The sequence below is a fragment of the Epinephelus lanceolatus genome, chromosome 5, assembly GCF_041903045.1.
Source record: "Epinephelus lanceolatus isolate andai-2023 chromosome 5, ASM4190304v1, whole genome shotgun sequence".
NCBI lineage: Eukaryota > Metazoa > Chordata > Actinopteri > Perciformes > Serranidae > Epinephelus > Epinephelus lanceolatus.
The window spans coordinates 8,440,919-8,458,695 of record NC_135738.1 but is presented as its reverse complement, the minus strand read 5'-3'; the positions used below and the strand labels follow the sequence as shown (position 1 = coordinate 8,458,695).

Here is a 17,777-nt window from a genome sequence, read left to right as displayed (position 1 = left end):
GAGGCAACAGATAGCACCTTTTCCTAAATATATCATTATGAAAATAATGTGGGTTGCACAGGGTAGTGGCCACAGTAAAATCAGACTATCAGTGTTTACATAGGTTACTTAGTGGCTGTGCAATAAGCTTCTGCCACCGGTGCTGAAATTTCGCGGAAAAATCTGCTTTACAGCAGGAAACGCGTCATGTATTGCGAAATTGGTCGGTTGGCCAATCAGGGACTGGAGCTGGTCCTTATGAGGAGTTGGGCGTGAGATAGTTGAGTCACAAGCACAATGGCAGACAAGTTTGGAGACAAGTGAAAAACGGCCTAGCAAAAGAAAAGGAGCTCTTCTGTGTGAGGAGGCAAAGAAGAGCAAAAAGGAGAGTGATAAAAGAAGAGGAAAAACAAGAGTAAACCTCAGTCAGGCGTTCAAGAGATGGAGGGAGCTCAAAGAGGCTTCAAAACCCATGTCCAGCTAGCTTTCTTTCTAATGGATCAGTAAGTAACACGGCTAAATGTTAGCTAGACCAGAGAGGAGTGTACTGTACTGGCTGCTAGTTCATTCCTAGCTGGCCAGCATCGCAAATCGCCGCAACCAGGGACCTGGTAGCGAGTGTTGGTCGGCTGACATCCTGGTTGCCATTCTACTGCAGCCCTCGGACAGTGATACCCCCCCTCCCTTCCTTCTGTTCTCCTCTCACGGAGGCAGCTATCCACGGACATCGCCCAGCTAAGTTACACCCAGCTAAGTGAACACTGGACTTTGTTTCCCATTCAATTTGTGCTCCAACCGGCCGCATCGTTTCCATACGGTACTGTTTATTCTAGAATGGGGACTGTTTACATGGCATATTGGTATAATTCCACTGTGTCTACTGTTGTTTGAACTGATACTGTACATATTGGTATAATTTACTGTGAGTTGTTTGTACTGGTACTGTGCATTCTGCTATAATTATTTGCATTACTATTTGTTTTTTCTTCAGATAAATCTGATAATTGTTGCTCGGTCTCTTTACTCATTTATTTAGTAGAGTGTCCACACACCTTCTCATTCTACATATACATAGAGGTATACTGGTGGCTTTACAGCCTACATATTATTGATCATCTCTGATCCCCACGGCCAATTTGGTCGTTGCAACAGTGCGACGCAACACCACTGACGCTAGGTGGCGCCAAGCTAAAAAAAAAAAAATTAATCCTGTCTGTTACCTCTTTAAGATTAGTTCTGAGTCAAAGACGATACTGAAGTTTCTCATCTGTTGGCACAGTCTAAATCCTGGAGAAGTTAATGCTGTAGCCAGTTTGTGTCTCGGAGCGCTAAAACCTAATAAAATAAAATAAAAGTGATACATCAGTTAGATTCTGTTTGAGCTGTCATGCTATGGGTTTTCTACCTGAAGCTAATGCGATGAAGCTGAAGCTGAGCTGATGTGATGAAGCAGATGTGAAGTAGCAGATGGTGGAGGTTTGATCCCGGTTTGCAGCAGCAGCAGGTCTACATGGGGTGGAGCTGCAGTGATGAAGCTGAGTTGATGTGATGGAGCTGAAGTTGAAGCTGATGGAGTAGCAGATCTATGTGGGGTGGAGCTGTTGTGATTAGGCTGAAGATGATGAAGGAGCAGCTGGTGGATGGAGTACGTGGGGTGGAGCAGCAGTGGGCAGGTACAGAGGCCCGGCTGCAGCCTCCCTTACATAAAGAGCGTTATGAAACACAGTCAACAGTCTGTTTTGATTCATGCGGTCGTGAGTCACTTCCACCGAGGCCTGAAAAAGTAACAGTATTATATCATCACAGATTGTGCTGCAGCAGGACGAGTGCTCCAGAGTACTGTGGGCTGATCTCTAGTACGCTTCACTGGCAGGACTGCTTCACTCTGCACTTCACAGCAACATTTTACTTCATACTACTCTATTAATATTCAGAGTAAAGGTGGTGTTTTAATCTATCGGCCTCATGTTTCCCTCGTGTGCTTAATTACACTGTAAATGTAAATGTGTTTCCTGTCACCTAGTTTTCACTCACTGATAATCCAGATTTCTTCTTGAGTTTGAGTCAGAACACAGAGTTTTCTCTCACAGGTCTGTGCTGCTGCATGCCCCATTTTACTAACGTGTATCTGAGTCTTATAATATTCTATCCAGATCAATGTAACTGTTGAATTCTATTGATGTCGTCTGCATTAATTTAATCTGCATCTGCCATAAAATGTTTGTAATCAGTAATGTTTTATCGTTTCATGTTCTGTTCTGTGTTGCCTTGAATTTGCGAAGAAAAAATCAGTTTTTCTTGCATGCATTCAGAGAAAACAGTGACGATATTAACGATAACTCCCATCAGGCCGAAGGTCCCAGTATACTCCATCAGAGCTGTGAGGTGATGATCAAACAGCCTTCAGGCCTTCAGCAGAGGATCACCAAAATTACAGAACATCTCGTGTCTGTTTAACTTTGCAGGTTTTCCTCTGTGTGTCTCCGTCAGCCAGACACTGCAGCAGCAGCAGCATCAAAGCCTTCTGATTGGTTAAATGTGTTTGAATTCACATGTGATCTGAAGAAGAAGCTCCTGAGAGGAACGAGCCAGAGATGCTGTTCAAAGTGGAGCAGACGCAGCTGAAAACTAATCACCACACAGCTGAGGACGCTAATGTGGTTAGAGTCTCTGATGAGGACAGGAAGTCACTAACAAACCAACAGATGATGAGCCTCTGCTCTCTGATTGGGTTAAAGGATCGACATCAAACGGCTCAGCGCGCACAGCTGTCAGTCACAGGTGGAGCCGGCTGATTGGTCCAGACTCAGAACACGGGTCCACCTGAAGGAAGACCTGAAAACAATTTAATATTTAATTTTGTGTAAAATGATACATTTCTGTTTCATGTATCTGTTTCATTCTTACAAATGTGCACCACAAAAAGCATCTGATCATCAGAAATACAAACAAAAATAAAAATAAATTCTGACTCTAACTCGCGCCCAGCTTGTCAAAAAAAGAAGCCCGACGCAGTGGCCCGACGCATCAAACTATGACATACTCCTCTTGCGTCAGTTTTGCACATCAGTTTCTGCTCAATACATGCAAAGTGTCTTCCAGTTACATTTAGGCACCAAAACAACTTGGTTAGGTTTAGAAAAAGACCAGAGGGGTATTCCAGGTAGGAGGTTCAACAAACTCTGAGTCTATCCCTGAACTCTGAGTTGATTTATCCTGAGATGGGAAACTCTGAGTTACCGGTTCCAGAACAGCTGATCTGAGTCAGTTCAGTCAACTCTGAGTATGTTCACTCTGAGTTAAGCCGACAATAAAAAGCCATCATCAATGGAGCTCCGACTCCACGATTCACCATGGCAACAGGTAAATAAAAGACAGCGCCTCCATTTTAATCCAGTGGATGTAGAGATATTAATGCATGTGTAGCAGACGGTGTACGTTTATCTTTAAAAGAAGAGCCTGAGTCAGAGCGAGGAAAGTGTAAATAAGTTAACCATAAAGTTAATAAAAAAGCTTTATTCAGTGTTGTCCATTTATTCATCATTTATCAGACTTACATTTCCTTAATGAAGATAAAGTGGCTGTGTATCAGGCTGTAGATACATTACATTATATTAATATATTTGTTCAGATTTAATCTGATGGGGAAAAACACAGGAGGCAACAACTGAAAAATAGGAAGATTTAAAACATACAAGCTAGGCTATAGATCAAAGACATAAAGACATAACTGTAAACTCACAGTCTGTCCCAGTAATAATATGTTTGATGATTTGCACTTGAAAAAATGTTGAGGTTAAAATACATAGATTTTAAAATGTTGGACATCTATTTGTATCTTGACTCAACAGCATTCAGTGACTTTATTTCAGCTACAAATGTAGTAAATTTAAAGACACTGAAATGCTGCAACATTGCTCACTCAGAAATATTAACATATAATCCCCAATATTAGACTATAGGAATTATGTTCCATCAGTGTGACCAATGACATCAGTGATAGAGATCATTAGTCATTGATACTAGGTGTCTAAAGCTTAATACCGATTTTTAAAATTTAAATAATTAGACCTACACATTATGTGCAATAAACATTTTGGAGCTGCTCTGACAGACTGACAGTCTGATCCTTGTGCACAGTGTTATACAAAATAATAAATATAAAAAGGACAGAGGTTTGATTCTGAGCTGAGGGTGAATTCTCGCTGTGTAATATTTGAATGTTAAGACAAAAACCGATGTCCAAAGAAATGATTGATGTGCATAAATTCAGTAACTTAAGACAGTCCTGAGTAACAAACTAATATCCAGCAGGATTTAGACTGTGACGGACGGTAAATCTCCACTAATTAACGCGCTTCGATACAAGCTTTGACACGGACTGAATGAATGAGGAAATGAAACAGCGTGTAAGAGGGTGGAGACAGAGAAGAACTCAGGGTTTATTGAAGAAAACCTGCCAGCAAGCAGGTTAGTTTCACAGACTCAGTTGCCATGGTGATTGACTCAGAGTTTGATTTACCTCTCTTTCTGGAGCTGAAAACCCAGATTTTCCCTCATTTCAGGGTTAACATACTCAGAGTTTTCACTAAACCCGCTTTCTGGAATACCCCTCTGGGGCCGGTTGCACAAAGCACCTTGAGTTAGGATTTTTCTTTTAAGTCTGAGTTAAGGTCTCCTTGATAAAAAAATTCAGTTGCACAAAACATCCTCAAGTCGTCTCCTTAAAGGAGCTATATGTAAGAAATCTAAAGCAAATAGTCATAAAATCCTTCTAATATGTCACAGAGACTAAGGAATAATGTTCATATAACATACTGATCTCACCGACAACAATAGTACAGCCAGAATATTTGCATCTAAAAATTTTTTTGCAGTCTGCAAATCATGTTTATGTTTTGAATTTGTGTTTTGGCCTGTTGCGCCACCCACCGCCGTCTACCAGTCACGCAGTCAGTAGAGTCTCAGCATCAGTTACAGTTACGACTGAGTTACCTCAGCACGGCAAAAGCAGCATTAGCAGTGTCCCAGTACATAGCATTAGCAGTCTCCTCAGCTGTATCCCGGCAGCAGCGTTAGCAGCAGAGAAGCCGGACTTGCTCGAACGGTCCGCTGGAAAACCGAAGACCCTGCCACAGCAGCCGCCCGTGGGCAAACAAATCAGTCTCCAGCGTGCCGCTGTCCAGCAAACTCGAATCTGTAGGGGAGGGGGGGCGGACACGACTCCCGGCAGTATTTTGAATTTGAGTGCAGTAACCAGTTTGGCCGCATTCTTACATACAGCGCCTTTCAGGTTTCCTTAAAATGTTTACCTACGGATTTAAGTTCTTCATTTTGGTCTTACACTTAAGGGATTGCTTAAAGTTTGTTAAACTGCTGCACAAAGAACCTTAGTAACCAGAATAAGGACAAAAACAAAGTACCTCTGATTTCATCTTAACACTGTTGAGTTTATGGAGATAAATGAGAAAAACAAAGGCATCCTGAGAAGAGTGCTCTGCGACCGGGAGAACCCAGTGGACACACTTAATGATGAGCAACTGATTTGCACTTTAGATTTTACCAGAAGTCAGTTTATGATTGTGACCGTCTGGAGGTCGATCACTCAACTTTCCAAAGCTGCACTCTTTCAGCCCTGTTATAAGTAATGATTGCTCTGTGGTTTTATGCAACAAGATCTTTCCAGTCAGTTACCTGCGAGATATTTCACGTAAGCCTTAAGTGTCATACTTAAGGAGCACACCTAAGGTGCTTTGTGCCGCTGGCCCCAGGGTTTTGGTTAAAATAAGTATGTTTGTCACATTAATTACGTACTTAATTGACTACCCTTAGGTGATATAAGTTAAGTATGTTCAGTTAGTCAACTTACATACATAATTTGAAATAAGTCAGCGATGACACAAACATCGGTTTCAAAGTCCTGTGTTTGTTTGACACATCCATCCACCCCAACCTCTCTATGTGGACTTTGTTGCACTTGGTACTACACCACACCGCCTTTGCTCCTGTCATAGTTACTATGGTTTGAAGCATAGATCCACTGACTGGTAGGAAGAGAGAATGCCCATGGAGGTGAAGACAAGGAGGGGTGCAGCTTACCTCTTTGGTAAGATGGGACCTGTTTTATCCACAGATCAATGATGCTGATAAATGATGATTACATACCGGGAGTTGAACCCGGGCCGCCTGGGTGAAAACCAGGAATCCTGACTGCTAGACCATATGGGACTGTTATCTTGTGTTATCGCAGTGATTTTCTTAATCAGTTCTTAATCTGACAGCCGAAAACATGGTCCGAACAAGATTACAACGTCAGACACTTTGAGCTGCGCAAGATCGATTTTCACATGTCACCGTGTTCTAGGATGTCATGTCACTTCAAAATCTTAATATGAAAGACACGAATTTCAACATGATTCTTTCTCTGCCGTGGTTCTTTATGTCTGCAGTCGTGTGTGCGCTCCACCTCCCCATCACCACCTAGTCTTTACAGATTCATCAGCCAACACCACCAGTGTCTGGACTCCATGGGGGAATTATTCCTTTCTCTCACCTGATTGAAATTAGGTCCATGCAGACAGACGTGAAGGAAGGGAGGATGCAGAGAGGAGATTATGCTGCTTCCACCCCTCTTTGTGTAGATGGTACTTAGTTTCTTTGATAAAGGACAATTTCCATACCGGGAGTTGAACCCGGGCCACCTGGATGAAAGCCAGGAATCCTGACCGCTAGACCATATGGGACTGATTTCTCATGATGTGACAGTGATTTGCTGAATCAATTAATAACATCATGGCCTGACACATGGTCAGCCTATCACCTCACTGCTCCTCATTTTAAATATGGTTCTTTGTCTGCCGCAGTTCCGTCTTGCTGCAGCTGTGCACGCCCTCCACCTCCCATCACCACCCAGTGTTTATGGATTCAACAGTCTCATCTGCCTCAGCAGCCTCAGAGTCATCAGCCACAACAGTGTTGCTGCTCAGATTGCAGCTCACATGAAACAACAAGAGAGATCTGACCTCTTCTGTTTGGGTTCACGACTGCTCAAAACAACCACAGGTGACCAGTTCAACAAAGCTCTGGCTAAACATCTTTTCATGCTCAGGTTGTAAGTTTCTTTCTCACCCTGCCATTCACTCCTTGCACATAGGCTCACTCACTATTGCTTGGTGTCATTGTCCAGGTAGGTCAGTCACCAGATTCACCATCAACCAAAAGCACAACGATGCACCTTCACTGTCATCTCACTGTTCCTCATTTTAAATACTGATCTTTCTTTGCTGTAGTTCTTTCTTGCTGCAGTCATGCGCACCCTCCACCTCCCCATTACCACCTAGTCTTCACAGATTCATCAGCCTCATCAGTCAGCAGCCACCACCACCAGTGTCTGGACTCCATGGGGGGATTTATGGGTGGCATATTGTGTATTGTGGGTGGTATCCAAGCACCAAAAACTTGTGTTAAATCCTAGCAAGCAGAAATCACCTGTCAATCTTTACACTCATATTATGTGTTATCTTTACTTAATTCTTTTGTCTCTCCTGCTTGGAATATGGTCTATTGGTGAACTTCATATGCAGAATGAGGTGAGGATAAGGGGGGATGCATGGGGGGAACATGTTGCTTCCTCACCTCTTTGTTCAGATGGGACTTGGTTCCTTCACAGATTAATAATGCTGATAAATGTTGATTCCCATACCGGGAGTTGAACCCGGGCCGCCTGGGTGAAAACCAGGAATCCTGACCGCTAGACCATATGGGACTGACACCTTGTAATATTACAGTGATTTTCTCAATCAATTTATGATCTGTCAGCCCAAAAGCTTAATCACAATCACAGCGCCACACCTTCTCCTTCAGCCTATCATCTCGCTGCTCCTCATTTTAGATATGTTTTTTTGTCTGCTGTAGTTCTGTCTTGCTGCAGTTGTGTGCGCCCTCCACCTCCCCACTACCACCCAGTCTTTATGGATTCATCAGCCTCATCTGCCTGAGCAGTCATCAGCCTCAGAATCATCAGCCACCACCACCACCAGTGTCTGGACTCCATGGGGGGGGGGGGGATTTATCTTGCTGCTGCTCAGACGCCCCTTGATTATAAAACATCTCCCTCTAGTGTCCAAGCACCAAAGACTTCTTTATATCTTAATCACCACAAATCATCTGCACACTCATATTCTGTATTAACTATTGTTTTTATTTCATTCTTCTGTCTCCCCTGATTGAAATCAGGTCCATTGGTGGACTTATCTCTCTATGCAGAGAGAGGTGAGGAGAAATATGTAGCTTCCTCACCTCTTAGTTCAGATGGGACTTGGTTTCTTTACAGGAATTACATTGATAAACATTGATTCCCATACCGGGAGTTGAACCCGGGCCGCCTGGGTGAAAACCAGGAATCCTGACCGCTAGACCATATGGGACTGATAGCTTGCTATATCACAGAGATTTTCTGACTCAATTTATGATCTGTCAGCCCGAAATATGGCCCAAACAAGTACACAAAGTCGGACACTTTGGGCAACGCAAAATCAATTTTTACATGTTATCAACTGTGGAGGGTCACCTGAAAATCGTAACATTAAAGACAAGTGTGAGCTGCAGTCTCAGTGTCTCAGATTGCAGTTCACATGAAACAGCAAGAGAAATCTGACCTCATCTGTTTGGGTTCACCACAGCTGACCAGTTCAATGAAGCACTGTCTAAACATTCATTTATTATCTGTAACCACTTATCCTATGTAGGGTTCCAGCTGAGCATGTCTGTGTAATGACTTTAATTAGGAGAAGTGTATAGAGAGGTGAAGTTCCTCCCCCTCTGATGCCCACCATGGGATTTTATTTTAAAAAAATATTAGTCAACGTGGAGACCTTAATAATGTTTTGGTCCTATTTGAACTGTGCCATGAATTACACATATGATGTTTATTTATTTAAAAGGTCATTTTGCAAGTCAAGAGGGTCACAGTTTGTTGTCTGTTTGTCGTAGTATAGTTTAGTTTTGCATGAAAGTGCTCTGTGAAGTACGTCTCTCGTCTCATACACCAACATGGCAGTTGCCTCGGCACATTACACTGCATTCTATCAGAACGAGGGAAAAGTATTAAAAGAGGCGAAAATCAGTGACACCTGGTCTTTTGATCAGCCAGGAAGCCAAAGGACGAGCAAGAACCATTTCTAATGTAGTTCTAGTATCCTGGAACAAAACACACAGGCATTGCAGCTTCAGGGGAAGTGAAAGTTATGGAGTCACTGACGCAAGTTATATAGTCTTTCTAATTATGTATTTTCACAGTATACTTCAATAGTTTAACAACAAACTGCGACTTTTTTGACTCATGGAAATACTCGGACTGGATCAAAAGATTATTTGTCTCCCACTGTTGACTACCACATACTTTTTTAAATGAAGCTCTAGCAAAAGTTCAGTCAGGAAGACAACTCTTTTCATGCTCAGGTTATAAGTTTCTTTCTCACTCTGCCATCCACTCCTTGCAGGAATGCTCACTCACTATCTCTAGGTGTCATTGTCTGGGTCTGTCAATCAACCAATAGCACAACGACGCACTTTCTCTGTCAGCCTATCATCTCACTGCTCCTCATTTTAAATATGGTTCTTTCTCTGCTGTAGTTTTTTCTTTCTGTAGTGTGCGCTCTCAACCCCCCCATCCAACCCAGATTCATCAGCCTCATGCGCCTCAGCAGTCAGCAGCCACCGCTACCAGTGTCTGGACTCCATGGAGTATTTATCCCTGATTTAAATTAGGTCTATCTGTGGACTTCATTTCTCCATGCAGACAGATGTGAAGGAAAGGGGGATTCAGAGAGGATTCTTCACAGACGCTGATAAATGATGATTCCCATACCGGGAGTTGAACCCGGGCCGCCTGGGTGAAAACCAGGAATCCTGACCGCTAGACCATATGGGACTGACTTCTCATGATGTGACAATGATTTCCTGAATCAATTCATGACATGATGGCCTGACACATGGTCTGGACAAGACACACAAGATTGAGCTACGCAAGATTGATTTTCACACGTCATTGTGTTCTAGGGTGTCATCTGAAAATCTTGATATATAAGATAATCTCTTGCCGTTAACTACCATTTATTTTTTTTTCAAATGAAGCTCTAACAATATTTCAGTCTGGAAGACAACTCTTTTCATGCTCAGGCTGTAAGTTTTTCTTTCTCACCCTGCCAGTCACTCCTTGCCCACATGCTCACTCACTGTCACTGTGCGCCCTCCACCTCCCCATCACCATCTCGTCTTTATGGACTCATCAGCCTCATCCGCCTCAGAGTCATCGGCCACCACCACCACCAGTGTCTGGACTCCATGGGGGGGATTTATGCTGCTGCTGCTCACATGTCCTTCCATCGCAAAATATCTCCCTCTGGTGTCCAAGCGCCAAAGACTTCTGTTAAATTAATCTTAATCAGCACAAATCATCTGTTAATCACATTCTGTATTAACTATAATCTGTACTTCATTATATCTCCTGATTGATATAAGATCCATTGGTGGACTACATCTCTCTATGCAGAGTGAGATGAGGAGGACACATGTTTCTTCCTTACTTATTTTTTCAGATGGGACTTGGTTTCTTCACAGATGCTGACAAACAGTGATTCCCATACCGGGAGTTGAACCTGGGCCACCTGGGTGAAAACCAGGAATCCACTAGACCATATGGGACTTTCTTTTCTAAAAATCCAGGGTCAATAATGAGCAGGGTTTTGGGCCAAGGTAGGGCTGGAGGTGGAGGGACTTTGCTTCCATACAGGTTCAGCTACAGATCGGCTGTAGGAGAGAGCTGCTCTCTGACCTCAGACCTGCAGCTCAGCTCTTCTTATCATAGGCCATGTGGTTTGGTGATGTGGGGACAGTTCAACCAAGTCATTCAGACTGTTTACTTTAATTTGATTCACTACATTGGATGATGAAAGGCTCACAGCTCTCACCTCTATCTGTCATGAGTAAATAAAAGGAGAAAAGTAGGTCCTGTGCAGTCGGACAGTCACATATCTGATAGCTGGTTAATAAAGACAAACCTTAATATGATGTGTTAACATATTTGTGTGTTGTCCTTGTCCTTGTCCTACAGTGTTGAGATACTCTGTTACAAGTTAAAGTCCTGCATTCAAGATCGTATTGAAGTAAAAGTTCAGAGGTATAGCATTAGAACAAACTTAAAGTACCAAAAGTAAAAGTACTCAATATGCAGGATGGCCCACTCAGAGTGGTAATGATAATATATGCTGTGTCTCCCTCTAGTGGTTCATCTCAGTCACTGAGCCCACAGAGCAGGAAATAAAAACAACAATAGAGACACATAGAAAACAGACATTACTGTGACTCAAACATCTCCATACTGCATCTTCAAATGTGCTCAAAATGTCCCCTCCAATAATTACACATAAATGTTTTACACCATTATAAAGAGGAGATTCTTAGCTTTCTACTGATATCAGTATTGTTTTTATACTCAAAATATTAAGCAAAATATGTGACATTACATAATGTGACATATTTACAGTACAGTGGCCACATGACATGATAGAGCCCGTTTGTCTTATAAACTGGGAGTGCGTGCTGTGCTGCCAGGGCTGTCGTGGGACAGCAGAAGAGTGGAGCTTAGGGGCACTTTCATTTTGTAGCCAGCAAGGTAATAAAAACAAGCCTAACCAACAACAATGCACAGGAAGATGAGAGAATATTGATCCACAGTCCTTTGATGATAAAAATTAGCCTGCACAGTTAGCAATTGACTACACAGGACAAGTTGATTTAACTTTTTATGAAAATTCATTTTGATTATTTTGATTCATGGACCTTTACAAACTAAAAGAAAACAAATAATCAAGGCTGTAGGATGCTCTAAAATGGTCAGATTAACTGTTGAATCTCCTGTGGGGAATTCCTGGTTTAGGATTTTACTTTTTATTTTTTGCTTGATTGTTTTATTTGTACTCAGAGCTGTTTTGTTTATTTTTTTGGCCAGGGCTCTCCCTGATGATTTTCTAATGCTTGTATGTCTGGTAATTAAAGGGTTAAGCTTTATGGCCTTATGTTACCTCCCTCCCTCCCCCCTGTTTCAATCTTCTTGGCAGCACATACACCAATAGGTAGTGATTACAGTGCTTTTGTGAACAGAATGCCTGTTGTGACATGTAACCCTGTGTAGAGCACTGGTTATCTGGACAAGTTTGGATCAGGGTCCAATGTTACTTTGGAAAACCAGCACAAAAGTAAATGGGCTTTGCTGATCCTGGATAAAAAAAACATGGGATTTCCAAACCTGAATTATTCTGATCCAGATAAAAATTTTTGACCAGCTGGGGCTAAACAAGCACTGGGCCTCGCTCCTGGCACTTCAAACCCTTTTTTCACTCCGGCCCTGATGGACCCAACGATCAAAATATGGCACAGAAAGGCATCATTTTTTCCCCCTTTAATCTCTTTCAATGCTTAAATTAAAAACTTTGACATTCCTAGATCTCAGGCTTGGAATTTCACCATGAAGCTGTAAACAACGTCCCCCCCCCCCACCAACCAAACTGCCCCCTGGAGGAATGTTTACGGTCTGAGTCAGACCTTAAAGGACAGATTTCGAAAGTATATGATCTAATCCAGCTCATAAACCCTCTGTCACTGACCAGGACAAAAGATGACAGGGACCACGACCTCATGATGACTATCTCCGACAACATCTGGGATCTCAGCATTAGTCACATTTATTCCTTGTTCACATGCATCCGCCACTGCCTGCTGCAGTTCAAGCTTGTTGACCATCTCTATCACTAAAACTAAACTGTCAGAAATGTTCTTCATCTTTGATGACAGTTTTCCTAAATGCAAAATCTCCTATGACAATGAGCCGCAAGTTGTGGTCATGTAACTCATTACGTAACTTCTGGACCTTTATATCTTATTATAATGACAAAAACTCTGTCTGTTTGTGTGTCTGTTCCACGTTTTTCTCCTCACTGACTTGGTCAATCCATGTGAAATTTGGCACAGTGGTAGAGGGTCATGGGAGGATGCGAATGAAGCAATATGACATCAATTGGCCAAAGGGCAGCGCTATAGCAACTGATTGAAATTGCAAACTTTGAATGGGCATATCTCATGCCCCGTATGTCGTAGAGACATGAAACTTTGCACAGAGATGCCTCTCCTCATGAGGAACACATTTGCCTCAAGAACCCATAACTTCCGGTTATATAGATTTTCCACCATTTTGAATTTTTTGAAAAACACTGGAAGTTTGAGCAATCTGCATGAAACTGGGTGAACATAATCTAGGGACCAATATCTAAAGTTCCCTCTTGGCAAAAGTTGGAAAACTTACTAAAACTGAGCTTCTATAAGGCAATGAATATTGCGGAGGGCGTGGCTCATCACATAAAGGTGTATAACATCTCAAGGGTTTCACCCATCACCACGCAACTTTGTAGGCATATGACCACACATAATCTGAGGGGACACCTCCATTATTGACCCCATCAAACAAAATGGGGGCGCTAGAGAGCTAATTTCTTATCTAGGCCTAACCACCATATGGATTTTTACTAAACTTGGTAGATATGTAGAACAGGATGCCTCAAGGTGACTGGAGAAATTTAACTCTAATTGGCAACTGGGTGGCGCTATAACAACAGAAAAATGCTTAAAAATGGCTAAAATGCGACCGATCGCTGTGGCTCCCCCTGTGGACCAATATTTGGGTTGTTGTTTTTCTAATTTTTGGTATGACTAAGTCATGGTATGGTATGCTGTACTCAATGGGTAAGGACTAGTTTGAGGTATACTCATTTACTTGCAAGAAAACAATAGATCCTGAACCATTTATATCACTGTTTGGCGTAGCTCTAACCGGGCAGGTTATTACTTCATTGAATTTCCGTCAGTGTTAGCACAAAGATTAACTCTTATTAGATGGACCTGTCCCCCATCCTTCATACACTGGGTCAAGGAAGACATGAGGGGTTGTCTTTTTGTTTAATACTTTGAAAAAATCTCAGTATAGTATTAAAAAAAATGACAGCTGGGTGCAGATTTTAGAAAGATTTCTAACATGTAGAACAGCTGCAGAGGGAACTTTATCACATCCAATCAACCACAGAAGAATCCAGGACGACACCTTTACTGTGTTTTATTGTCCAACATGAACCCACCAGTGACCTGTACTGTGATTTTGTACATTTTTATGGGATTGTTTCACTTACAGTCCTCTTATGTCTTTTAGATAATCTATAAATAAACCCTTATGAGGGAAGGAAAGATCAGATCAAAATGAAAGACATCAGTTCATCTCCAAAGCACAGCCGAGGTACCCCCCCCTTTTTTTAGTGTGTGTTGTTCTTAGCAGACAAATGAAATCACACTGTTACCTCTCTCAGTGACAGCTTACCAGCTCCGAACCATAGTTGGGAACAAGCTTATTAATATTAATTTTAGCTTTTAGCTTCTAGCAGTCCGGACCACTCTGCAGAAGGAAAGATGGCGAGGCAACAATGGCTTTATTGCAGTCTTCACCACAAAACAATAACCATGACCTTCTCATGGGGTTAAGATGTAGCCCTGAGCTCATCTAGACACTTAATTCTGCTGACTATCATCACTCTTTGCCACCTGCCATCTTCACCATGACACCAAGAAAGCTGCTTCCCTCAACATACACCATGAAGGCCACGTCACACCCTCACAGGTTACCCACAAGGCCACTGCCCTTAAAGGGCAAAAAGGGTGAGCTGGTAACAACTCACAGGCACTCACTCATCTCATCACACACTCCTGTGCCTCCTCAGGCAGAGTTTAACCCCACATTTCTCTCTGTCTATGTTGGTGGTTGGCGTCCTTCACCACTGGACCAACTTCTGTGCTGGTAAACACAAAGAGGCAGAGTGAGGAAGAAGGTCAGATTGAAGCTGCAGAAACTTCACCCTCATCAACATGTGGACATTCAGTGTTTGCACTTTATTGATTTTCTATTCCTACCATTCTTTCCTACTTTGTACTCAAGCTACTGCACAACAACTTCCCCTGGGATAAATAAAGTTCTACCTTCTCTTTTCTCATCTCAGAAACAACGTTTACAGAATGAAACCATTCCAGACCTCCTCACTGTGTCCTGACAGCTCAGCTGGTAAAGGAGGAATTTTAAGTTTAAGGTATAACCACTGGTTCCAACCAAGGTCTGCAGAAGACCATCTCTGAACCAACAACACGTCCAACCTTGAAGCAGATGGGCTACAGCAGCAGAAGACCACACCAGGTGCCACTCCTGTCAGCTAACAACAGGAAACTGAGGCTACAATTCACACAGGCTCACCAAAACTGGACAATAGAAGATTGGAAAAACGTTGCCTGGTCTGATGAGTCTGGATTTCTTTTTTTTTTTAAAGATATTTTTTGGGCATTTTTAGCCTTTAATGGATAGGACAGACAAGTGTGAAAGGGGGGGAGAGAGAGAGGGAGTGACATGCAGCAAAGGGCCACAGGCTGGAGTCAAACCCGGGCCGCTGCGGCAACAGCCTTGTACATGGGGCGCCTGCTCTACCACTAAGCCACCGATGCCCCATGAGTCTGGATTTCTGCTGCCACATTCAGATGGTAGGGTCAGAATTTGGTGTAAATAACAGTTCAGGCTGCTGCTGCTGGTGTAATGGTGTGGGGGAGATTTTCTTAGTACCAACTGAGCATGGTTTAAACACCACAGCCTACCTGAGTATTGTTGCTGACCGTGTCCCTTTATGACCACAGTGTACCCATCTTCTGATGGCTACTTCCAGCAGGATAACGCACCATGTCACAAAGCTCAAATCATCTCAAACTGGTTTCTTGAACATGACAATGAGTTCACTGTACTCCAGTGGCCTCCACAGTCACCAGATCTCAGTCCAATAGAGCACCTTTGGGATGTGGTGGAACAGGAGATTCACATCATGGATGTGCAGCCAACAAATCTGCAGCAACTGTGTGATGTCATCATGTCAATATGGACTAAAATCTCTGAGGAATGTTTCCAGCACCTTGTTGAATCTATGTCACCAAAAATTAAAAAGGGGGTCCAATCTGGAACTATCAAGGTGTACCTAATAAAGAGGCTGGTGAGTGTATAAAAAATAAGAAGGGGTAGAATCAGATAAGTTTTTAACTTCTTCTCACCCCTTTTTAACATGAACAATATTTTTTGAGTTGCTCATATGTTGCTGAGGATCCATTTTGTTTTTGTTTTTATTGCTTATAAGTGTGATTAATTCAAACATGTCCAATAAATTGACTTAAAAATACCATTAAACAGCACAGATACTTTATTATCAGAGTAAAACATGAGGAGAAATATCTGAACTGTGTCTCCCTCTAGTGGTTCCTCTCAGTCACTGTGACCACAGAGCAGGAAAATGAAATAACATCAGACACAAATTCAAACAAAACTAATTAAAAAAAACATTCATTACTGTAATTGAGACAATTCTGGAGAACTCAATGCTAACATTCAGGAGTCTATATGTATATTATGTGATGATATACTGAGTATTTTAAAAAATAGAAACCCAAAAAGGATTCATTTAGTGAAACAGATATTTAAAGGCTGCAGGATATTTAACATCTGATCAATAAACTTTGAAATTGAAATTATAGAAACACTGTTTACATCATGTTTTTCCTGAGAGAAGAACTGAAAACATCTAAACAACTGTAGGATGTGATGAAATGTAGCTCATCGTCCATGTTCTCCTCAGGATGAACTGTGATAATGTTACTGATCCTCTGACTTTTCATTTAAAATACAAACTATCCAGTACTTTATAATCAGACCTAATGACACTCACATCAGCCTCAGCTAATGCTAGCATGCTAACATGCTAAGCTAACATGGTAGACCACAGCATTTAGCTCAGTTTTCTGCCTTCACACAGACACAGCTGAGTGAGAGCAGAAAGACTGACAGGTAGCAACAGTAACTAAGGGGCGGGGCTTAGCTGAACAGGAGAGTGGTGGAGCTGTCAATCAAACTCAGTCTGTACACGTGGAAACAGTCTTGAGACAAGGTGAAAACACCTGTCTGTGTGTGTGTGTGTGTGTGTGTGTGTGTGTGTGTGTTTACTGTGTACTAGGACCAAAACATGCTTTTTACCAAAAGAGTGAGGATGTTTTTGTGAAGTGTGGACATTTGGCCGGTCCTCAGCTCAAAGGCCTGTTTGAGGGTTAAGACTTGATTTTATGGTTCAGGTTATAATGAGGTTCAGGTGAGGGTTAAGGCAGGGGTGTCCAACGTTTTTTTGACCTGAATCAGACAACTGTTTCATCTTTCAGTGAAAAAGTATTCAACTTTCTGCCCTCTCTGTCAATGTCTGCTACCTGGTATGAAAGAAATGTGTTCGTTAGCTTGTTTACTGTCTGTTTATGAAAACACATACTGTAAGTTCCACCTGTGTAGTTCCTATCTGGATCATGTCTGCAAAAAGTTTTAAGAGAGGGAAATTTGGATATCCCGTTTGTCACAGTCAAAAAATAATGTCATGTTCAGCCTGTCTATGAATACATGAACAACCCCTCTGTAAACACCTTCAGAATACAGACAGGAATAAAACTGGGAAGTTTGGTGTAAGCACTACTTAAGTGGAGATTTTTGGCTGAAAGAAAAAACTTTTAACTTTATCTATATAGCACCTTTCATACAAGAAATGCAGCACGGAGTGTTTAACATGGAAGCAGACAGAATGGACATAAAAGAAACAGGCGATTCAACATAAAAGGACATTTAAAAACTGTCATAAAAT

The 17,777-nt window shown here is 42.1% G+C and overlaps 4 non-coding genes across 4 annotated transcripts; all 4 read right to left on the bottom strand.

Moving 5' to 3' along the window:
• Positions 1 to 6,650: 6,650 nt before the first annotated feature.
• Positions 6,651 to 6,722, bottom strand: trnae-uuc (transfer RNA glutamic acid (anticodon UUC)). Its single transcript has one exon. It is a non-coding gene; the product is annotated as a tRNA-Glu (tRNA).
• Positions 6,723 to 7,672: 950 nt separating this feature from the next.
• On the bottom strand, positions 7,673 to 7,744 carry trnae-uuc (transfer RNA glutamic acid (anticodon UUC)). The gene has a single exon. It is a non-coding gene; the product is annotated as a tRNA-Glu (tRNA).
• Positions 7,745 to 8,333: 589 nt separating this feature from the next.
• On the bottom strand, positions 8,334 to 8,405 carry trnae-uuc (transfer RNA glutamic acid (anticodon UUC)). The gene has a single exon. It is a non-coding gene; the product is annotated as a tRNA-Glu (tRNA).
• A 1,433-nt stretch (positions 8,406 to 9,838) lies between these two features.
• Positions 9,839 to 9,910, bottom strand: trnae-uuc (transfer RNA glutamic acid (anticodon UUC)). Its single transcript has one exon. It is a non-coding gene; the product is annotated as a tRNA-Glu (tRNA).
• Positions 9,911 to 17,777: the final 7,867 nt, after the last annotated feature.